The sequence below is a fragment of the Capra hircus genome, chromosome 15 (assembly GCF_001704415.2).
Source record: "Capra hircus breed San Clemente chromosome 15, ASM170441v1, whole genome shotgun sequence".
NCBI lineage: Eukaryota > Metazoa > Chordata > Mammalia > Artiodactyla > Bovidae > Capra > Capra hircus.
The window spans coordinates 75,199,379-75,225,274 of NC_030822.1; positions in this window are offsets into that span (position 1 = coordinate 75,199,379).

Sequence of the window (25,896 nt, forward strand, 5' to 3'; positions counted from 1 at the left end):
ATCAAACCCACATCTGCAAAGTCCCCTGCATTAGTATGTGGGGTTTTTTTTGTTTTTGTTTTGTTTTGGTTTGGTTTGGTTTGTTTTTTGTTTTTTTTTTTTTACCACTAGCGCCACCTGGGAAGCCTTTATAGTACTGCATAAAATAGTCACTGGATGTGAGCTGCTCCTGTCAGAAACTTGACCTTGGCCAAGATAGCTGAGCCAATCTATGGCAAGCCTGACAATCAAAGGCTGCCTGTGGCTAGCACTCCCAGCATCATTCCCCTCATTGGGGCATATCTCATTGCTCACCACAGCTGGATTCCTCCTTCCCCCTCTCCCCACTGCATTCACCGCACATATTATCACCAATTCTCCAGATCAATCTCCCGACAGGCCAGGTTTACTCATGACACCCGACTGTGCAAAAATCAGCCTGAGCTTCAAAAAATGCAATAAAATTTAATTTGGCTAGTTCTGCTTTATCTCCCCCCAAACCAGCTCTCTAAGTTCTCATCCACAGTACTCATGTATGCATCCTCAGTGTGGCAAAACAACATCCCTACACCAGTGCAGCTCTCAACTGCAGCCACACGAAGCATGTGTGTGTACGAACAGTGGCGGGCAATCTGGAAAAGCATTTTCATGAAAGATCACTTTTCCTGTCCCACCCCCATGCTTATCTTTGTTCCTAATGTTTCCTTGATAAATGCCCTGTTTTTCCCAATTTCTAAATCCTATTGTTCTTCAAGGCCTAACTCATTACACTATTTCTTCCATACGATTCCTCATGTAGAGAATACCCAAGTGACTTTCATGAACCATAAGGTTCAACATTAAATTTTATGTGATTTGGTATGTAATAGTGTGTCTCTCCCTTACCCTCAAAACTGCCAACTGCCTTGTCTGGGTGGTGCTTCAGAGACATCAGAGATGGGGGACTATGCTCCATGTCTTGTTCATCTCAGAGACAGAGGACTGAATGGTTTCAGAAAGCAAGACTTTACTAAGGCTAAGTGCTCTCAAAAATGTAGGAGTGGAACAAGACCATAAAACTTTTAATCCCTCACAAACTGCATACATTTGGTAAGACACACTACTCCCTCAATATGAGGAAAGAGGACTTGTAGCCATTTAAATTTTAACATTAAAGGGCCCATAAATTCATAAATCTGGGTACTGCATACCTCATTTAGAGTTGGGTTTAATGTGTAAAATGAGAAGGGTGGGTTAGATGGTTTCCAGTTTCCTTCATGAACTATTAATATAATTAATAAAAAATGGGGGGACCTAGGTTATGCTTTATATTTGCATAGTCATCTTGTTGATGTCTATGTTTGTGAGCTCTTTGAGGGCACAGACTTGGTCTTGTTCATCTCTCTGTTACTGAAAGAACTGTGTCTTACAGGTGAGTGAAAGTGAACATCATGTCTGACTTCTTGTGACCCCATAGACTGTAGCCTGCCAGGCTTCTCTGTCCATGGGATTCTCCAGGCAAGAATACTGGAGTGAGCTGCCATTCTCATCTCCAGGGATTTTCCTGACCCAGAGATTGAACACAGGTCTCCTGCATTGTAGGCAGACTCTTGAATGAGCACCAGGAAAGCCCTAGAGGATACTTAATGAAGGCTCAGTAAATGTTAACTGAAAGCAATACCTCATCACAAGTCAGGTCACCATAAAGAAAATTCAACTAGGGATGGTATTTTAGGTGATGAATTTAATTAGAGAAACAAAATATTTCCAGTGAGTAAGCTTTAAAGACATCTTGGGATATCCCAGTATCTACCCTTTTGATTTTCTTAACCTCTTAACAGTTGTCAAATGAAAGGGCCAAACATTATAGCATAGAGTTATACACTCATTCAGTAAAATCTCCACAGCCTAGAGTGAGGTTCCATTACTTTTTTTTTTTTGTAGGGAGGAGCATAGTCCTAATTACATGACAAAATGAATGTAAAGCAATTATCCCAATGTATATGGTAAGCTTTTGATAAATCCTAGCTATTATTTGTTATTTGCATAATATTTGTGTCCAATTAATATAGCTGGAAAAAAATCAGTATTTTATTAGATGAAGCCCCTTCTGGTTCTGATTTCAAAGCTCTACGATTCAAATCTCTAAAGCAATTTGGGAAATTTGCAGTCCAAAGCTACAGGCTAGGTAAATCCCTTTTTTAAAAAGGCTACACAGAATTCCACGAGGCTTCTGGGCTGCTGTTGCACTCTATACACATCCTCTAAAAGATAAAAAATAATATTTTAAAACTTAAGAAACCAACTCATGTTTTCTGAGATTGTCACATATTCCAGTCTCATCTTTCGTTGTTTGTTTTACACTAAACAGACGTAATCAATCAGGTTCTTGGGAAATAGCACACCCAGAGAAGAGAGCAAAGAGGTTTTTATGAAGAAATGGTTTAAGAGGCTGTGGGCAAGTCTGGAACTCACAAGAAGTGGTGATGAATCCCAGGAGTAGAAATCACAGGAAGATTCTACTTCTCTTCAGTTGAAGGGGTAAGGATATGTAGAGGCAGCTTTTAAGAAAACAGCAAAATTTATAGTGTGGGTGAGATGTCATGTGATGGTAACTATGGCCTTTAGATGAAGGACTGCAGTCACTATAATCCCCTCCAAATAAATACCCCCTTCTCTCTCTATTCCCAATTACTAATATCTGGCTGTTGAAAGTCATCCACAGAATCCAACCAGAATCTAGAGAGCGAAGGATTAATTATGAGATTAAAGCAGTCAGCCTCCTAAGGCACAGAGCCTAGTGGCAAAGGTGAAGAGCAGACTTGGAAAAGCAAGCAGGAATATCCAAAACATTGGTGGTGGTGGTTTAGTTGCTAAGTCATGTCTGATTCTTGTTTCCCTCTGGACTGTAGCCTACCAGGCTCCTCTGTCCATGGAATTCTCCAGGGAGAATACTGGAATGGGTTGCCATTTCCTTCTCCAGAGGATCTTCTGGATCAGGGATTAAACACATGTCTCCTGCATTGCAGACAGGTTCTTTATCACTGAGCCACCAGGGAAAACCATCCAGAACATTAAGCAACCCTATATTTATGCCATATCTTAAGACAGTGGGTACATATTAAGCACAAAATACTAGACAAAGGCAGAAAAGCTGAGAGAAAAAGCACCAGTGAAGAATGCAATAGGAAATAATTATCTTGACTTGTAGAGGGGATTATGAGAAAAACAATAGAGAAAACAATTGTGACAACAATATTATGAGGCTTCAAAGAAGACACATGTGATGAAGATGGGGAATAAAGTGGGCCATAATACATACTTAGTTGGGCCAGGCAAAGGCCCTGCAATCTGTGGATGCCATTATTGAAAGTAGAATAAAATGATAATTAGGAAAAAATCATCATGCTTCCTTATTACACCATCTTCACTCCCCATGAGGCATGTTCAAGGTCTTGAATTATGATGAGGAGGGGTTCAGTAAGAGAGATATAAGGAGAAGGAAAATGACAGAATTTGGAAACCATAAAAGGGAAAGTGAAACGTGCATAGCATAGTTTATAAATAGGTTCCTTTTTTTGCTACTGAGATAACATTTGTGAAACTTATTTAGGATGTTAAGCTGTTTATCTCATGGAACCAGAAAGGAAGGTCATCTTGCTGTTATTATGGGTTCATAACTGTGGGTCACAGTTTGATGCAGTCTATTTGCAACAGTCTGACATTAGGGAAATTTCTGTTCTTTATAGGGTAGAAATTATGACTTCTTTCCTCCTTCAGTTAAAAAGAGTTTAAAAATTTAGCTCAAAATTCTGAATATAAATATTTTTGCCATTTTTTATTACTTTAAAGCAATATGCAGTGTTAATAAGTGCCTGAAATCAACTGAGATGCATGCGTTTCTAAAGAAAAAATTGTATTTCAGCCTTTTTTGAACACTTATTTTTATGTAGTAAACAATTTCCTTTTTCTCAAACTCAAAACATCTCTCTTCTTTTTTTAGTTTATTGATTAATTATAACTTACATGTAATGAAATGTACAATTGTTAATTGCATAGATCAATAAAATTTTCCTATGTAGACATTCATATAACCACTCCAGTTTAAAAAATATATAGAATATTTTCCTCATTCCCTACGTACCTTCCCAATCAATCCTAACATAAATTTTGTCTATTCTCAAAGATATGGACCTAACAGAAGCAGAAGAGATTAAGAAGAGGTGGCAAGAATACCTAGAAATACTGTACAAAAAGGTTTTAATGACCTGGATAACAATGATGGTGTGGTCACTAACCTATAGCCAGACATCACATATAGCCATAGCAAAATCAAGTGGGCCTTAGGAAGCATCACAATGAACAAAGCTAGTGGAGGTGATGGAATTCCAGTTGAGCTATTTCAAATCCTAAAGGATGATGCTGTCAAAGTGTTACACTCAATATTCCAGCAAATTGGGAAAGCAACAGTGGCCACAGACTGGAAAAGGTCAATTTTCATTTCAAACCTAAGAAGGACAATGTCAAAGGATGTTCAAACTATCACACAGTTGTGCTCATTTCACATGCCAACAAGTAAATGTTCAAAATCCTTCAAGCTAGGCTTCAGCAATGTGTGAATTGAAAACTTGCAGATGTACAAGCTGGATTTAGAAAAATCAAAGGAATCAGAGATCAAATTGCCAACCTCCACTGCATCATACAAAAACCAAGGAAGTTCCAGACAAACATCTACTTCTTCTTCACTGACTACGCTAAAGCTTTTGACTGTGTGGATCACAACAAACTGTTGAAAATTCTTAAAGAGATGGGAATACCAGACCACCTTACCTGCCTTCTGAGAAAGCTATATGCAGGTCAAGAAGTAACAGTTAGAACTGGACATGGAACAACAGGTTGGTTCCAAATTGGGAAAGGAGTGTGTCAAGGCTGTTTATTGTCACTCTGCTTACTTAACTTATATGCAGAGTACATCATGAGAAATACCAGGCTGGATGAAACTCAAGCTGGAGTCAAGATTTCTGGGAGAAATATAAATAACCTTGGACATATGGTTGACACCACTCTAATGGCAGAAAGCAAAGAGGAGCTAGAGTTTCTTGATGAAAGTGAAAGAAAAGAGTGAAAAAGCTGGCTTAAAACTCAATATTCAAAAAGCAAAAATCATGGCATCTGGTCCCATCACTTCATGGCAAGTGGATGGGGAAACAATGGAAACAGTGAGAGACTTTATTTTCTTGGGCTCCAATATCACAGCAGACAGTAACTGCAGCCATGAAATTAAAAGACGCTTGCTCCTCAGAAGAAAAGATATGACAAGCCTAGACAGCGCGTTAAAAAGCAGAGACATTACTTTGCTGATAAAGGTCCATCTAGTCAAAGCTATGGTTTTTCCAGCAGTCATGTATGGATGTGAGAGTTGGACTATAAAGAAAGATGAGTACTGAAGAATTGCTGCTTTTAAACTGTGGTATTGGAGAAGACTCTTGAGAATCCCTTGGACTGCCAGGAGATCAAACCAGTGAATCCTAAAGGAAATCAGTCTTGAGTATTCATGGAAGAACTGATGCTGAAGCTGAAGCTCCAATATTTTTGCCATTTGATTCAAAAAATTGGCTCATTGGAAAAGATTCTGATGCTGGGAAAGATTAAAGGCAAGAGGAGGAGGGTGACAGAGGATGAGATAGTTGGATGGCATCATAGACTCAATGTTCATGAGTTTGAGCAAACTCCTGGAGATAATGAAGGACAGGGAAGCCTGACATGCTGCAGTCCATGGGGACAGAAAGTCAGACATGACTGAGTGACTTATCAACAACAAAAACCTTCATATAAAAGAAATCATGTGCTCCATACTCTTTTCACTTCTTTGATTCAACCAAATGTTTTAACATTCTTCCATGATGCGGCATATTCAGCCACATCATGTTTATAATGTATCCACACCATTATCCATTTGCCATTAAGACTGTTTTCAATTTGGGCTACGGTTAAAAAAAAAAAAACAAAACCTCTCTGCTCCAAATTCTTGGAAATACACATGGTATTGTCAGCCATTTAAACTTTAGTCCTTTGGGAGGACTAAAGGACTGTGTGCTGCTAGATTATGGTTTTAATTTGCATTTTGCTGGTGATGAATTATGCTGACCACCTTTTTATATATTTATCAGCTTTTTGGATATTTTATTTTATTTTCCTTGTGTTTAAAAAACTAGGGTTGCCTTACTTTTTCTTTATATAATCTTGATATAAGACCTTGTCAACTTATGAATTATAAATATCTTCCACTAGCATGCGACTTGCCTTTCTACTTTCTTAATAATGTCTTTTGATGAACAGCTTTTTCATTTTTATAGTGTCTAATTATAACTTTTTCTCTTATAGCTAGTGTTTTGGTTTTCTGTTTGGGAAATCTTTATATACCCCAAGTCTTAAAGCTATTCTCTTGTTTTCTTCAAGAAGTTTGACAATTTTAGTTTTCACATTTAGGTCTCTGTCTCATGTAAAGTAAGTTTTTATGTAAGGTGTAAGTTATAAGGTAAAGAGTTACTTTTTTCCATATGAATTTACCAGTTCCCCAGCACCATTAATTGACAAAACAAAATTCACTGTGCATTTAATTACATTAAAATATTTTTGAAATTAATTATCTGCATTCTTGTATCTATGTTTCTATTTATCGATCCTTTCACAAATATGTTATCATCTTAATTAATGAGTCTTCACAATAATTTTATCCAAGACGCATTTATTAAGCACTTAGCATCTGTTACAAAAAATCAGTGTAAGCCACTGAGCCCTTTTAGGAACATGCAAGCAAGACCTCTGGGACAAGACCTATAACCTATGATCTGCATGGAGACACTCCTACCACCCATGTTTGTTATATATTTGTTCATTACACAAATATATATGAAGTGCCAAACCATGTTCCAGGTTTTGCTCAAAATTTTGTGAATATAACAATGAATAATAAGAAAGGATACTGTCTTCTTGGGATAAAAGTGGCAACATGCAAGTACATATTCTATAAAGTAAATGGATAAATAACATTATTTCAGATAACAATAAGGTTCTATGCTCCAGAATGGTAGGGAGCAATTTTACAGAGTGATACAGGATGGATGTACAAAACTGAACCAGGCTGTACATTGCCCAACTCCAGTACCATTGCATAGACCACAGTGTAAATAGTGACCTCTTAAGCTGTACTATATAGCCCTGGCTGATCAGGGAAGGGCCTTTTTAATGAGATGACATTTGAGTGAAGTCCTGGATAACAAGAAGGTATCATCCATATCACCCTCTTGAGTAGGAGTGTTCCAGGCAAAAAGAACAAAGGATTCCAAGGCAGGTAGCAGTTCAGTGTGTTTGAGAAAAGAAAGATGACCATGATTGCAGGAACATAGTAGATGAAGATGGCTTTAGATGAGATTGGATAGCAAGCAGGGACAGCTCATGTTAGGCCTTGTTGATTACAGTAAAGAGCTCCAGTTTTATTCTAAGTGCCCTGAGATACCTTCAAAAGGCTTTAATTAGAAAGCTTATCTCCTCTGATCCATGATTTGAAAAGATTACTTTGACTGCTCTGCAGAAGGCTTGTAGAGAATTCTGCTTTGGTATATGGAAGATTATCAGATTAATCATAAAGGTAAGAACAACTAACAAAGGTGGGTAGTACTTATTAAGTACCTATTAAGCTATATTAAGCTGACACTAGCTTAGAATGTTGTTTTCTTTGAAAAAAATAGAATGGGCATTTTCTTATTAATATTTAATATTAGGATAAGGTACATGAGTTAAGTATGTATTCAAAATATGCTGTTTATTTTCCGAGAAGTATTCTTACAGTTCCTATTTATGAATATACTGTTGGGTGATTTTTAAAAGTAATCTGTGTGTACACTCTAAAACCTTTGAAGATCTATTTCAGCATAAGAATTAAGGTTGTACAAGTCAAGTTTTGGGCTCAAATTTGATTATGCCTATGATTTAAATGTGTTTATAAATTTATAGTTACATTGAACTGTAATGATTCTAGAGTAGTGTGTATTATAGGGTTTATTTCTGAAGTGGTACTTAATCAGCATTGAAGTGAAGTGAAGTGAAGTTGCTCAGTCATGTCCGACTCTTCAGGACCCCATGGACTGTAGCCTATCAGGCTCTTCCATCCATGGGATTTTCCAGGCAAGAATACTGGAGTGGGTTGCCATTTCTGCTCCAGGGATCTTCCTGACCCAGGGATCAAACCTGGGTCTCCTGCATTGTAGGCAGACTCTTTTACCGTCTGAGCCACCAGGGAAGCCTAATCAGCATTACTGACACCTTTAATGACAACACAAATTTGTGTCCATTATTCACGTCACCATCCAGAACTCAGGCCTACTTCCTACCTAGAGATTAAGACCAATTTCTGAGTGAAATGATGAGTATCATGGGCAGCCTGTAAAGTGGCCTCCAGTGACCCCCACTTTCTGGTAGTCACACTTTTGTGTGATGCCCTCCATTTGCGTGGACAGGGCCTTGTAACTTGTTTCTGATGAGTAGAATATAATAGAAGTGATGGAATATCAGGTCTGGGATTCAGTAACAAAAAGCCTCTGACTCTCTTCTTGAAAACTCTGTTCTGCACTCTTGCTCTCTCTTTGATTGCTCACGTGGAAGTGAAAGCTAGCTACCACTTGTGAGGACATTCAAACAAAGAAGAGGTTCATGTGGCAAGCAACAGGCCAACAACCATCGAGGAACTAAAGCCTACAACAACCATGTCAGGGGTTTAGAGGAGAATTCTTCAGCTCCAGTTAAGCCCAGTAATGACTGTAATCCTGGTCAACAGCCTAAGCCTAACTGTGACTTCATGAATGAACTTGAGCCAGATACATCCAGTTAAATCACAACATTTCTGCCAATAGAAACTATGAGATAACCTAACATCTATCTGACACTGGATGTTTTTAAATCAAAATTCCCAACAAAGAAAAACTATAGGCCTATATGTTTGCATTGCATCAGACATGTAACGAAGAAACAGTACTAGCATTGTACAAAGTATTTGAGACAATAGGGTGAGGCCATACTGTTCAACTGGTTTTATGGGGCCAGTGCAAGCTTGATAACACAACTTGCCAGATACGTTACAACAGAAATAAAGTGTAGAACAATATCTACCATGAGCAATGAATAAGGATTAAAAAAGCCCTTAATAAAACATTAATATTTTAAAAATGAACCATTGTGACTGAGTATGGTTATCCTCTAGGAATACAAAGTTGGCTTAACATTACTCAATTAAATGATACAAAAGAGAATAACTTAGATGGTCTTGTTAATGGATTCAGAAAAGACATTTTAAAAAATTCAACACTATCTTCTCCTGGCTTTTATGATTCTATGCTCTAGTTTTTCTTCATATCTGCTGATTATTTTTTCTTTATCTTTTTTTATAGGCTGTACTTCTGTTATCTGTAAATGGTGTTTATATGTCTCCAGCCTCAGCCATCTTCTTTTCTCCACCACCTTTTTAGGTAATATTGTTTCTGTGGCTTAAATTTTTATTCATATTTACAACTCTTACTCAACCTTCTCTTCTCCCTTCCAGACCCATATGCACAATTGCTTATTTATATATTCTTTGGGAAATCTCACACTTAATATGTTGAAAATTGAACTCATATCATATACACTCCCACTTCTTAAAAAAATCTATTTATCCTCTAGTCTCTTCCTTCACAATAAATATCAGTGTAATCTGCAAAACTGCTTGAGTCAATGGCTCTGGTATCCTGCTCAGTTCCTCCTTCTTACTCATTACTCTCTTCTTCTAATTTATCAAGTACCATAATTTATATTTTTATAATATAACATAATTTCTATGTCATCTTGTGTCTATTTTGAAATGTTTTTTCCAAGAAATTTTTCTAATTCAATAAAATTGAATTTATTGTCAGATTCATAGTGGTTTATGCTACTCCTTCCTTTATATTTTTAGGCCTGTGACATAGATAGTTAAATTATTAATACTGGGAATTAAAGAGGAGATAGGTTTTTTTTTTTCTTTTCCTCACTTTTCTTTCTTTCTTGATGTACTTGAACTAGGTTTTTAAAATAGTCTCTTCAAAGAATGGACATTAGGTTTTGTTAATTTATTTATGTGCTAATTTTATACTGATTGATTTTAATTTGCACATCTTTTGAAGCTTTTTAATTTGGAAGGTTAACAAAGTGAGTTTGAAATTAATTATAAGCATTTAAAGTTATAAAATTCAGTCAGTGCAATTATAGCTGCATCTAACGATTTTTATCTCCTTCAAGGATCACTGTCTGTGTTGTGGTAGACGGGCTTGCATAATTCAGTGAAGCTATGAGCCATGCTGTTCAGGGCTACCCAAGGTGGATGGGTCATACTGGAGAGTTCTGACAAAACATGATCCACTGGAGGAGGGAATGACAAACTATTTCAGTATGTTTTCTGTGAGAACCTCATGAACTGTATAAAAAGGCAAAAAGATATGACACTGAAAGATGAGTCCCCCGGGTCGGAAGGTGTCCAATATGCTACTGGGGAAGAGCGGAGGACAATAACTCCAGAAAGAATGAAGCAGCTGGGCCAAAGCAGAAATGACACTCAGCTGTGAATGTGTCTGGTGATGAAAGTAAAATCTGATGCTGCAAAGAACAGCATTGCATAGGAACCTGGAATGTTAGGTCCATGAATCAAGGTAAATTAGACATGGTCAAGCAGAAGATGGCAAGAGTAGACATTGACATCTTAGAAATCAGTGAACTAAAATGGACAGGAATGGATGAATTTAATTCAGATGAGCCTTACATCTACCATTGTGGGCAAGAATCTCATAGAAGAAATAGAGTAACCCTCATAATCAACAAGAGCCCCAAATATAGTACTTGGGTGCAATCTCAAAAATGATAGAATGATCTCAGTTTGTTTCCAAGGCAAACCATTAAACATCACAGTAATTCAAGTCTATGCTTTACTACCAACGCTAAAGAAGCTGATGTTGATCAGTGTTATGAAGACCTAGAACACCTCCTAGGACAAACACCAAAAAAAAAAAAAAAGATACCCTATTCATCATAGGGGATTGGAATGCAAAAGTAGGAAGTCAAGAGATGCTTGGAGTAATAGGTAGGTTTGGCCTTGGAGTACAAAAATGAAGCACAACAAAGGCTAACAGAATTCTACCGAGAGAATGCACTGGTCATAGGAAACACCATTTTTCAGCAACACAAGAGATGACTTTACCCATAAACATCACCAAATGGTCAATATCGAAATCAGATTGGTTGGATTCTCTGTAGCCAAAGATGGAGAAGACATATACAGTCAGCAAAAAACAAGACCTGGATCTGGCTCAGATCATCAGCTTCTCATAGCAAAATTCAGGCTTAAACTAAAGAAAGTGGGGAAAACCATTATGCCAGCCAGGTAGGACTTAAATCAAATCCCCTATAAATATACAGTGGAGGTGATAAATAACTTCAAGAGATTAGATCTAGTAAACAGAGTGCCTGAAGAACTATGGGCAGAGACCCATAATTTTGTTCAGGAGGCAGTTAGCAAAACCTTCCCAAAGAAAAAGAAAAACAAGAAGGCAAAGTGGTTGTTTGAAAAGACTTTACAAATATCTGAAGAAAGAAGAGAAGCAAAAAGCAAGGGAGAAAGGGAAATGTACACCCAACTAAATGCAGAGTTTCAGAGAATAGCAAGGATAGACAAGAAGGCTTTATTCAATGAAAAATGCAAAGAAATAGAGGAAAACAACAGAAGGGGAAAGACTAGTGATCTCTTCAAGAAAATTGGAAATATCAAAGGAATATTTCATCCAAAGATAGGTACAATAAAGGACAGAAATGATAAAGATCTAATAAAAGCAGAAGAGATCAAGAAGAGATGGAAAGAATATACAGAAGAACTGTACAAAAAAGATGTTAATGACCCAGATAACCACAATGGTATGGTTACTCACCCAGAACCAGACATTCTGGAGTGTGAAGTCAAATGGGCCTTAGGAAACACTTCTGTCAATAAAGCTAGTAGAGGCCATGGAATTACAGCAGAGTTATTTGAAATCTTAAAAGATGATGCTGTCAAAGTGTTGCACTCAATATATCAACATATTTGTAAAATCCAGTAGCAACCACAGGACTGGTAAAAGTCAATCACCATCTTACCTCCCAGGAAGAGTAGAACTAAAGAATGTTCAAACCATGAGAAAATTACACTCATCTCCCATGCTGGTAAGGTTATACTCAAAATCTTGCATGCTCAGCTTCAGCATTATGTGAACCAAAAACTTCCAGATGTCCAAGCTGGGTTTAAAAAAGGCAGAGGAAACAGAGTTCAAATTGTCAACATTTGCTGGATCATGGAGAAAGCAAGGAATTCCAGAAAAACATCTACATCTGTTTTATTGACTACACTGAAACTTTTGACCGTATTCAGTTCAGTTCAGTTGCTCAGTCGTGTCTGACCCGTGACCCATGAACTGCAGCACGCCAGGTCTCCCTGTCCATCACCAGCTCCCGAAGTTTACCCAAACCCATGTCCATTGAGTCAGTGATGCCATCCAACCATCTCATCCTCTGTCATCCCCTTCTCCTCCTGCCTGCCCTCAATCTTTCCCAGCATCAGGGTCTTTTCCAGTGACGCAGTTCTTTGCATCACATGGCCAAAGTACTGGAGTTTCAGCTTCAACATCAGTCCTTCCAATGAATATTCAAGACTGATCTCCTTTAGGATGGACTGGCTGGATCTCCTTGCAGTCCAAAGGACTCTCAAGAGTCTTCTCCAATACCACAGTTCAAAAGCATCAATTCTTCCGTGCTCAGCTTTCTTTATAGTCTAACTCTCACATCCATACATGACCACTGGAAAAACCATAGCCTTGACTAGATGGACCTTTGTTAACAAAGTAATGTCTCTGCTTTTTATTATGCTGTCTAGGTTGGTCATAACTTTCCTTCCAAGGAGTAAGCAGCATGTATCATAACAAACTGTGGAAAACTCTTTAAGAGATAGGAATATCAGACCATCTCACCTGTCTCCTGAGAAACCTGCATACTGGTGAAGAAGCAACAGTTAGGACCCTTTATGGAATAACTGACTGGTTCAGGATTGAGAAAGGAGTTCGACAAGGCTGTTTATTATCACTCTCTTTATTTAACTTATATGCACAGCACATCATGAGAAATGCTGGGCTGGATGAGTTACAAGCTGGAATCAAATTTATGGAGAGAAATATCAACAACCTCAGATATGCAGATGATACCACTCTAAAGGCAGAAAATGAAGAGGAACAAAGGATCTCTATAGGAGGGTGAAGGAGGAGAGTGAAATAGCTGGTTTATAAATAAATATTAAAAAACTAAGATCATGGCACCTGGTCCCATCACTTCATGACAAACAGAAGGGGGAAAAGTAGAAGCAGTGACAGATTTCCTGTTCCTGATCTCTAAAATAACTGTGGATGGTGACTGCAGCCATGAAATTAGAAGATGATTGCTTCTCAGCAAAAAAGTTATGACAAATCTAGATAGCATATTAAAAATCAAAGACATCACTTTGCCAACAAATGTTTGTATAGTCAAGTCTATGGCCTTTTCAGTAGTCACATACCATTGTGATAGCTGGACCATAAAGAAGGCAGAGCACAAAAGAACTGATGCTTTTGAACTGTGGTGCTAGAGAAGAATCTTGAGAGTCCTTGGACTGCAAGGGGATGAAACTAGTCATTCTTAAAGGAAATAAACTCTGAATACTCATTGGAAGGACTGATGCTAAAGCTCTAATACTTTAGCCACTTGATGAGAACAACTGTCTTATTGGAAAAGACCCAGATGCTGGGAAAGATTGAAGATAGAAGGAGAGGCGGGTGACAGAGGATGAGATGGTTGGATGGCATCATCGATGCAGTGGACATGAACTTGATTTAACTCTGGGAGATGGTGTGGGACAGGGAGGCCTGGCGTGCTACAGTCCATGGGGTCTTGGAGTCAGACAGGACTTGGCCACTAAACAAAAACAATTTTTATATATCGTTTTTATTATCTTTAAGTTGGAATATTTTTAATTTCTCCTAGTGTCTTTTCCTTTGATTCATAGAATATATTAAAATGTGTTGCTAATTTACCCACAGTTGGGCTTTTCCATATTTTTAATTTTTGTTGGTTTCTAATTTAATTTTCTTTTGTCAAAGAACATCCTAAGAGTCAATCTTTTTTAGCTAATTGAAAACATTTTTATGGTCCAGCGTTTCTTCTATTATGATGCACATTTTATGTGTACTTGAAAGGATAAGTTGTTCAATTGCTCACTTTCAATTAGTGTAAAAATGTCAATTGGTCAAGATGGATGATCATGTTATTAAATACATTGCACATTCTTACTGTTTTATTATCCAGTCCTCCTATTAATAAGAGGGGAATGGGAAAATACTCCACTCTAATTTTAGATTTGTCTCTTCCTCCTTTTAGTTCTGCCAGTTTGACTTCATGTATTTTGAAGCTCTTCTTTTTATTGTATGTGTATGTATTTACACATATGATGTCTGCCTGTTGAATTTTTTGTGGTTAAAAAATTGCACTTTGTTCATATGCTTTTTCTTGAAGTCTGTGTTGTTGATGCTTAGATGGTTCAACCAGCTTTCATATAGTTAACTTATGAATGGTAAATTTTCCCCACCCATTTACAGTTTACATGCTCTATCTTTACAGTTACTACAAACTAGATATCACTTTTTTTTTTTTTAAGATAAGCAATCTGCAGTTGGATAGCCTCTGCCTTCTACTTGGGACACTTGGTCCATTAACATTTAATGCAACCACATGGTGGTGCTTAGGTCTGCCTTTCTACAATTTGTTTTTTATTTCTCTCTCTGCTTTCTCCTTTTTCATTCTTTATTTAAGATTAATTTATTGTTACATAACAATTCTTTGTATTTGACATTTTTAATTCTTTGTATTCAAGTATACTTCTCTCTATTTAAATTGCAGCTGTAGTTATAATTTGTCACATTCTACTTAGAGTTAAAATTCTGTTTTTGATAAAACTGTTAAGAACCTTGAAACATAATTTCATTCACTATCTCCTTTGTGTTAGTATTTTCATATATCTTGTATCTGCATATATTATGAATTTTGTTTTACTTTAACTGATTGTAGGGATTTTATAAAAATTAAGAAAAAAATCAGTTTTCCTTGCATTTATGCATATATTTAAAATTACTAGTGCCTTCATTCCCAACTGTAAACATGATTTTCCCTGTAGTGAAATTTTCTTCTAAAGAAATCCATTAAGTATCCTTTATAGTGTAGGGCAGATGGTGATGAATTATCAATTTTTCTTTTTTATCTGAGAAAGTTCTTGTCTATTTTAACTTATCCTGATATATTTTTAAAGGATATTTTATGGAAAGAATTCAGAGCAGACTCTTTTTCTTCTTTCAGTACTTTAAAGATGTTTTCTACATTTTGGTCTTGATTAGTTCAAATGAGAAGCCATCAGCCATTTATATTATTGGTTGTCTATATAATTATCATTTTTGGGGTGTGTTTTCAAGACTCTCCATAATTAATCTTTAGCAATTTGACTATGATATGCATGAGAAAGATAGTGTATATATATATATATGTGTGTGTGTGTGTGCATATATCTGCATATATAAAGTATATATATATTTACTTTAGAATTTGCTGAACTTCTTGAATCTAGATTTATATGTTTCCCCAAGATGGGAACTTTTCAGCCATTATTTTTAAAACTATTCTTCTGTCTAATTTTCTCTTTCTCCTCTCTTTCTGAGACTATAATTATACGTAAAGTATATTTTTGTGATGGTATTCCACAGGTCCCTAAAGCTCTGTTCAATTATTTTTATTCATTCTGTTTTTAAGTTCACCAGAGAAATATGTGTGTGTGTGTATGTCACTTAGTTGTGTCTGACTCTTTGCGACCCCATGGACTATAGCCTGCCAGGCTCCTCAGTCCATGGGATTCTCCAGGCAAGAATACTGCAGTGAGTTGCCATGCTTGTCTCCAGGAGACCTCCTCAAACCAGGGATCAAACCCAGGTCTCCTGCATTGCAGGCAGGTTCTTTACCATCTAAGCCACCAGGGAAACCCAGAGAAATGCATAAACATTATCCAATTTTTAAGGTCAGACGTTATTTTGTCATGTTCAATCAGCTAATAAGTTCATGTCATGAATTTTTTAGATAGTCTATATATTGATTATTTTTCATAGCTATTTTATATTTTATTCAGTTTAGTTTTTAGCTCCAGAAACTCTACTTAGGTATCCTATTCATTTGGAACTTATTTTTAGACAACTTCCCTGGTGGGCTTCCCTGGTGTCTCAGAGGTTAGAGCATCTGCCTCCAATGTGGGAAACCCAGGTTCGATCCCTGATTCGGGAAGATCACCTGCAGAAGGAAATGGCAACCCACTCCAGTATTCTTGCCTGGAGAATCCCATGGACAGAGGAGCTTGGTAAGCTACAGTCCACGGGGTCGCAAAGAGTCGGACACGACTGAGTGACTTCACTTTCACTTAGACAACTTTGTGTGCACTTTGAGTATGTTTTGCACTTCAGGGACCCATAAGATAGAAAATACACCAATAATTTGAATAGGAAAAATATAATTAAAAGAATTATTACCTAGTTGCAGGGAATTAACTACTGACAGATAAAGAGAACTTGAAAGAATATATAAATAACCTACACAGGGAGCAGCCACTGCCACTGATTCAGGTATAAATAGACATGGAATGAGGTACAAATAGACATGGAATAAGCCACTTTCATCTTCAAGACTGAGATTCATACATCATTAGATTGAGTGTATCTTTGGACCACTGGATGGTAGGAAAGTTCATGGTATACTTTGGGCAAGGGACAGAAAGCAGGAAATCACGTGCTGGGATGGCAGTCCAGAGGAGAAACAAGCAGGAAGCTGCCTGCTGAGGTGCTGCTAAAACTCACTGGAAAGCCACCGTCTGGTGTCACATATTCTACTGGCTGCCTCATGCTGCAACAACCAGCATTTTTAAAAAGTTAAAAGCACACCATAACCAGGAAGAGGAGCCTATATCCCTTGCAATAACTCATTTAGTACCTTCTATTAGCAAACTTTTTCATTGTGCCAGCTGGCAAAAAGAAGTGTTTGAAGACTCTAGTTCCAATATCACAAAGTGGGGCAAAGAAAGGTTGAATTGGGACTGAGAAACAATAGATAAATTTCAGTATAGTTATAACAGCTGCTTTAACATTCTCATCTGCTAGTTTCAATATCGGTGTCTTCAGGGTTAGTTCTTTTGGCTCATTTTTCTCTTGACCCTGTGTGACATTTCCTGGTTCTTTGCATACCTACTAATTTTTAGTATGTACTAGACATTTTCAGTGGAAGAGTGCAGAGGCTGTGGATCCTCCTATCATCCTCTGGGTGGTGTTTGTTTTTGATCTAACAAGCTATTACATTACTGGCCATTTATACTGGCCTTGTGAATGCTTGGTTCTATGATGTCAGGAGTGAGTCTCATGATTTATGTTCAGACCTAGGGTGAACCCTTTAGATCTGGCACATAGTCTTTAGTCCAGTGACTTGAAATTTGGGGGGTTTCCATGAACAGCTTGAGTTAACCAAGCCTTCCAATATGGCCGGACTCAAAACTCTAAACTCTTCTCTCCCTCATGGAGGCAGCAACTGAAATTTCTTTCAACCTTTTCACTGTCGCTTTCTATAGGGTGTCTGAGCATCTCCCCTATGTTGGGGAATTTGAGAGGAATTTATATAGAGATTTAGGGGCTCTTCCTTCTGTGGTTTCTTTCTTGTTAGAAGTTCCTCACTCAATTTCCAGTCATTCTGGCAGCCATCAGCTCTATCCTCTGATATCTCAAGTCAGTAACAAAACAGCTTTCTGCTCATCTCCAGCTTTTCTGTGCCTCTCAGACAAGAGATTTCCCTCAGAGGAAAAGCCTTATTAAAATGCATCCCACCCAGTGAAGTTTCCCCCCTTTAAGGGTCATATCCTTCACAATGTCTTTCCTGTTTTTTGTTATTCTCAAATTCCTGAGATAAACATCTCTGCCGCTACTGGAACAAGGTACATTCTTACTCTAAGGGCTTTGGATCCAACTTCAAGAAGTAAGTACATTGTAACACACATGGAAATGAATCTCTGTGTTTATTGAAAAAATACTATAAACTGTCATTTCAGTACAATATTATATTTGAGTACATACTGACTGCAGTTCTATGCAGAGTATTAATTGTCCAGAAGTATCAGTTCAGTTCAGCTCAGTCGCTCAGTCATGTCCGACTCTTTGCAACCCCATGAATCACAGCACACCAGGCCTCCCTGTCCATCACCAACTCCCAGAGTTCACTCAGACTCATGTCCATCGAGTCGGAGATGCCATCCAGCCATCTCATCCTCTGTTGTCCCCTTCTCCTCCTGCCCCCAATCCCTCCCAGCATCAGGGTCTTTTCCAATGAGTCAACTTTTTGCATGAGATGCCCAAAGTATTGGAGTTTCAGCTTCAGCATCAGTCCTTCCAATTATACCCAGGACTGATCTCCTTTAGGATGGACTGGTTGGATCTCCTTGCAGTCCAAGGGACTCTCAAGAGTCTTCTTCAACACCACAGTTCAAAAGCATCAATTCTTTGGCTCTCAGCTTTCTTCACAGTCCAACTCTCACATCCATACATGACCACTGGAAAAACCATAGCCTTGACTAGACAGACCTTTGTTGGCAAGATAATATCTCTGCTTTTCAATATGCTATCTAGGTTGGTCATAACTTTCCTTCCAAGGAGTAAGGGTCTATTAATTTCATGGCTGCGATCACCATCTGCTGTGATTTTGGGGCCCCCAAAAATAAAGTCTGACACTGTTTACACTGTTTCCCCATCTATTTCCCATGAAGTGATGGAAGTAAGAAATAGACTTAAGGGACTAGATCTGATAGACAGAGTACCTGACGAACTATGAACGGAGATTCATGACACTGTACAAGAGACAGGGATCAAGACCATCCCCATGGAAAAGAAATGCAAAAAAGGGCTTCTCGGTCAGATGGCTCTTATTATGTTTCACTTTAGTACCATACTGTGGATGCCAGAGAACTTAAGTTTGCTAATGAATAATCTGAGATGCAATGTCGTGGAGGAGAATGGTGTAGTCTAACTCAATAAAGTCATCATTTCTTTGCCTGGAAATGCATTTATCATTCCTTGATATTTGCATGTTTGTCCATTCATTTCCCTGTTCACTGTCTATGTCTTTCTCTAGATTATAAATGATGTAAGATTTGGACATTATTTTATTCAGTCCTGTCTCCCAAACAACAAGAACAGGGTCTTATACAAAAAAAGTTTTCATAAGTATTAATGTGAATGGAAACTGACACTGTGATGCCCTAACTGTTTTGAGTGGAGAGAGTGAGATTTTTGGCCTATAGCATTGTCAAAGTTAGGTTGTAAGACCATTGCCTGACATAAGTATTTAGAATTTAAGAATGGTCTTGGACTTGTACTGGAATATTTTTGAAGAAGAAAAAATACCATAACCTGTGTATGGAAGGGAAGTTGGCATTAGTAAGATCAAAGAATCTTCTCCCAAAATATAATATTCATTAAACTCAGTTCAAATGTTCACCAACTTCCTATCATACACCTAGGCTAATCATTGTCATCTGTGCAACCTCTGATGAGGACTATATAATTGCTGTAGGAGTGGCAGGCTGAGCTGCAAGTATTAATAGATAAATTGTGAACTACACTCTGAAAATGAGATAGGACAGGCACTGGGGTCAGCCCCAGCTGTAACTGACAGAATAGCATGGTGGCCAGGAGCATGAGGACAGAGAACATAACACACCCAAACAAGGACGTGGCATCAAAGACATAAAAGGGAGTGATCTGTGTCCTGAAATGAAGCCAGCACACAGTGATGGGGATTCCAGAGGAGGCAGTAAATCACTAAGTTGAAGGGAAGCAGGCACTAAGCCAGGACACCAACTCGAGCTTTAGGAACCAAGGGGTGAGGATGAGGGATGAAATTAATCAAAACAAAGCACAGTCCAAGTACTTCTAATTGATTTACTGCACACGTTACCAATGCAGGGACTATGACAAGGATGGGAAAAAACAATGTATGAAACATTCCATGATAAAGACACCTGGACCAGCACACGAAAGGATCTACATTGTTCCTCTGTTTTTATTTGGCTGCATCAGTTCTTAGTCGCAGCATGTGGGATCTTCTTTGCATCATGCAGGATCTTTCACTGAAGCACACGGAATTTCTAGTTGTGGAGGGCAGTCTTAGTTTCCCTGCAGCATGTGGGAATCTTAGTTCCCTGACCAGGGATTGAATCCATGTCCTCTGCATTACGAGGAAAACTCTTAACCTCTGAGCCACCAGGGAAGTCCCATAGTTTCTCTGTTTAGGAGTGGCTGAATACAGGCCCAGGAGCATGTTTCCATAGGTGGTTAGGACAGTTAGGTTCAACATTTTGTTAGGGCAAGCTTATAAGGAGCTCCCAAAACAGCAACTTACCACCAGATGAAAGTGAAAGTGAAGTCACTCAGTCATGTCTGACTCTTTGTGACTCCATGGACTGTAGCTTATCAGGCTCCTTTGTCCATGGGATTTTCCAGGCAATAGTACTGGAGTGGATTACCATTTCCTTCTCCAGGGGGTCTTCCCGACCTAGGGATCGACCCCGCGTCTCCCACATTGTAGACAGACGCTTTACCATCTGAGCCACCAGGGAAGTCACCAGATAGCTATTCTTATTTTCTTGTTCAGAAAAAGAACCTTGATTTAATTGGGGCAACAATAGCTCCAGTTAAAAACTACATCTTTCAGCCTCCCTGTCAGTTCTGTGCAACTAAGGTATATGTAAGCCCCAGCTATATGTAAGGCTTGTCCAAAGTGAGGGACTGCTTTATTGGAGCTGCTTTAGCTGGGTTGAACATCTTTCTATTTTTCTATCTATTTGATTTTTTATGTTAGTGATGGCTACAACTATCAATAGTCATACTGAACAATGAAGTGACCTTAAGACCAAAAGCTATGACTGAATGATACACTAAGAACTGCACAAAACAAAGAGAGATTTGGGGTCCCAGATGAATAAGAGGACCTGTCATGCTGGTCTTGACATGCTTTCTTCCAGATTTATCTTCCTCTGTTTTTATGTGAGAGAAAAATTAAGTTCTAATTTTGCTTTAGTCAGTATTAACTTGGCTTTTCCATTATAAGCAAAGTTTCTTAATCTCAGTCAATATAGACAGGCTAAGGACTAGGATGAGCAGACTCTATAGTGGTCCTTATAATCCCTATCTCCTTGTTCTCATAGCCACATAGAATTGCCTTCCCTGGGGTGTAGGAAAAGCCCATCACTTGCTTCTACTTGGTGGAAAAATGGCAAAGCAGAAGGTAAGTCCCTCCTATGTTTATATTATGTTTATAAGACTATCTTGTTGGCAGAGTAACTAGAGTCTCTTTTTCCCTAGCCAACTTTCTTTTTCCTTGCCAGCAAAACTCACCTGGCAAGGAGCTGAGGATGGTCACTAGGATCTGAAAGTGGTTTCCACCCAACAGCCAGCAACAAGGCAGGGTCCTCAGTCCAACAGTCAAAAGAAAATGAATTCTGCTGACATCCTAAGTAATCTTGGAAGTGAATTCTTCCTATCAGCCTCCAAATGTGAATATATCCCAGCTAACAGTTTGGTTGAATCTTTCAGAGATCCTAAGCAGAGAACTCAGACTTGGACCTTTGGACACTGTGAGATATTAACAATAAGCCTGTGTTGTTTGAAGCCCCTGAGTTTGTGATAACTGTTATGCAGCAGTAGGTTGCTAACACAAGGAATCTAGACTTAATCTGTAGTTCTCAAATTCCCTGTGACTGTAGTTCACCTTAGCCTACAAGGATAATATCATTCCATTATCCTGTAGAATGTATATATTTGGAGTTCACAGTTACCTAGACTATACCTATAATGTAAAAAATTAAAAAATGCAAAAGCATGATCTCTACCTCCAAGAAGTCCGTGAAATGGACTTTTTTGTAGCTTTACTTATGACTTCATTTGCACCTTCACCAAATGAAGGCAAGAAAGTTAAGGCCCATTCAGGTTTCTTGAGAACAACAGCTGAGTGAGACTCTCTTTTTATTTGCACAGTGTACCATGCAAATGCATTACTGAACAAAAGAGGTTTTTTTCTTTTTTTACATGCACTATTTGCATTTTTTAAAAAAGTAGAAAAGAAACTATTACTGATTCACATCTCTCCAAAGATATGATTAACATTAAGTAAACATTGAGATTCTCAGACAAAAAGGTGCCACAGAATTGCAAAACATTGTTATTAATTAACATAGCTGTAAAATTTCATGTTCCAAGGAGAGAAAAATCTTGGAAACAATTATGAAAGTAGTTGTATAACATTTAGATTAAATAAACATTTCTCTTAAGAAAAATAAAACATTAAATATTTTCTTTGATTTTTCAAATATGAGTAATCCAATTTGCTAGCCCTTACCTAACACTTTTCAGTGGTACTGAAAAAATTGCAGATGACTTAATAAGCATAAATAGCATCTAACAATGTCACACCAATCAAACATAATATATTATATAAACATACTTGTTCTTTATAGCACAATAACAGGATAACACAAATGTCACAGAAACAGTCACAGGCAAAGGAGATGCATTCACTTCCTTTTGAATTAATACACAGTGAATAAATTCTAGATAATAAAGCAGCTTGTGAGTGAATATTTTAGAAGGCTATGGATGAGCACAATAAATGTTATATATCTAATTTTTAAAGAAGTACAAGTTCTAAGCATATCAATTACCCCCATTATGTCCCAAATGAAGATGTGAACATGTTGTCAGTTTAATATGCACAACTGAAAAAAAACCTTTTGATATGAAGCTTAATTATCTGAGTTTAAAACATTTTTTCAACTACAAATGTTATCAACTATAAGCTTGTCTCAAACGCATCACATGGCAAGCTTTGCCTCTTCTTCCATCCCTCCTCCCAACCAAAAGCAAAAAATAACTAAAAAAAAAAAAATGGTATGTTAATCCTTAAATATCCTGTATGTGATTCCTTGGAAATAAACTATTTGAAAGGAAAAATCGTTTGACCAGCAATTGTAACTCTTAATTATGATCTCTAAGACTTGTGATTCCTAGGATATAGATTGTTAACATTTTGTGTCTTCAAAAGAGATCCTATAATGAGAAGCGGAGGAAGATAACTTGGCAGACTCTATTGTATTAGGTGTAGCTGTTTGCTTCATATCATCATACTAATGGGATATAAGACTAATATTTCAGAAATTAAATTTCCACAGGCTCCTGAATTTCTAACAAATTAGAATCTCATATACATATCCCAAGTACTTTGTGACAGATTACTCCTACTCTTATTTCCTGAGCTTGAACATCTGATCTACTTTTGAGTATAATTTTTAATATTAGGTAATTTTTTGTGTTAGTGATAATAGTTAATTGTGAAGCCTTAATTATGAAAAGATTTTAAAACAAGATCATGCTGACTCTTCCAAGAGAAGTAGAATAGTTCTGGAGTTCTAAAGCAGAAAAAAACTCAAGTGGACATGGAACATTCTCCAGGATAGATCACGTCTTGAGTCACATATCAAATCTCAGTAAATCTCAGAAAATTGAAATCTTATCAAGCATCTTTTCTGACAACAATGCTATGAGACTAGGTATCAATAACTGGAAAATAACTGTAAAAAACACAAACATGTGAAGATTAAACAATATGTTTCTAAATAACAAACAGGTAACTGAAGAAATCAAAAGGGAGATCAAAACATTCCTATAAACAAATAGCAATGAAAACACGACAACTCAAAACCTATGGGATGCAGCAAAAGCAGTTCTCAGAGGGAAGTTTATAGCAATACAATCCGACCTCAAGAAATAAGAAAAACATCAAATAGACAACCCAACTTTACACCTAAAATAACTGGAAAAAGAAGAACAACAACAAAAGCCTGACATTAGCAGAAGGAAATAAACCATAAAGATCAGAGGAGAAATAAATGAAACAGAAATGAAAGAAGCAATAGCAAAGATCAATAAAACTAAAAGCTGATTCTTTGAGAAGATAAACAAAATTGACAAACTTTCAGCCAGACTCATCAAGAAAAAGAGAAAAGAATCAAATCAGCAAAATTACAAAAAGAAAAGGAGACGTTGCAACAGACAATGCAGAAATAAAAGAATTATGAGCAAATATATGGCAATAAAATGGATAACCTGGAAAATGGACAAATTATTAGAAAAGTTCAATCTTCCAAGACTGAGCAAGGAAGAAAGAGATTATGAACAACCCAATTACAAGCACTGAAAATCAAAACAGTGATCAAAAATCTCCCCAAAACTAAAAGCCCAGGGTCAGACGGCTTCACAAATAAAATGTTTGAATTCTATCAAATATTCATAGAAGAGCTGATGCCTATCCTTCTAGAACTCTTTCAAAAAACTGCAGAGGAAGGAACACTTCTGAGCTCATTCTACGAGGCCACCATTACCCTGATACCAAAACCAGGCAAAGATGAAAAAAAAAAAAAAACACATAAAATTACAGACCAGTGTCACTGATGAATATAGATGCAAAAATCCTCCACAAAACTCTAGTAAACAGAAGTCAGCAACACATTAAAAAGCTCATGCACCATGATCAAGTCAGGTTATTCTAGGGATACAAGGATTCTTCAATATACATGAATCAATCCAATTGATACACCATATTAACAAATTAAAATATAAAAACTATATGATAATCTCAACAGATGCACAAAAATCCTTTGACAAAATCCATCACCCATTTATGATTAAAAAAAAAAAAACCAAACTCTTCAATAAATGGGCATAGAAGGAATCTACCTCAACATAGTAAAAGTTGATAAGCCCACAGCAAACATTATTCTCAATGGTGAAAAGTAGAAAGGATTCCCTAGTTTAATATCAGGAACAAGACAAGGGTGTCCACTCTCATCACTATTATTCAACATAGTTTTAGAAGTCCTAGCTATGGAAATCAAAGAAGAAAGGAGATAAAGAAATCCAACTTGGAAAAGAAATAAAACTCTTGCTGTCTGCAGATGACACAATACTATACATAGAGAACCCTAAATATACTATCTGAAAATTACTAGAGCTAATCAGTGAAGTTAGCAAAGTTGCAGGATACAAAATTAATACCCAGAAATCACTTGCATTTCTATATCTTAACAATGAAAAATCAGAAAAAGAAATTAAGGAATCAGTCCCATTCACCATTGTGACAAAAAGAATAAAATAACTAGTAATAAACCTACCTGAGGAGAAAAATGGTCCTGACAAATGATCTGGCATAATGTGGTTTGCTGGAGAAGGGAGTGGCTAACCACTTCAGTATTCTTGCCTTGAGAACCCCATGAACAGTATAAAAAGGTAAAAAGATTGGATACTGAAAGATGAACTCCCCAGGTCGGTAGGTGCCCAATATGCTACTGGAGTTCAACAGAGAAATAACTCCAGAAGGAATGAAGGCATGGAGCCAAAGTAAAGACAATATCCAGCTGTGGATGTGACTGGTGATAGAAGCAAGGTCCGATGCTGTAAAGAGCAATATTGCATAAGAATCTGGAATGTCAGGTCCATGAATCAAGGCAAATTGGAAGTGGTCAAACAGGAGATGGCAAGAGTGAACATTGTCATTCTAAGAATCAGTGAACTAAAATGGACTGGAATGGGTGAATTTAACTCAGATGACCATTATATCTACTACTGTGGGCAGGAGTCCCTTAGAAGAAATGGAGTAGCCATCATGGTCAACAAAAGAGTCCGAAATGCAGTACTTGGATGCCATCTC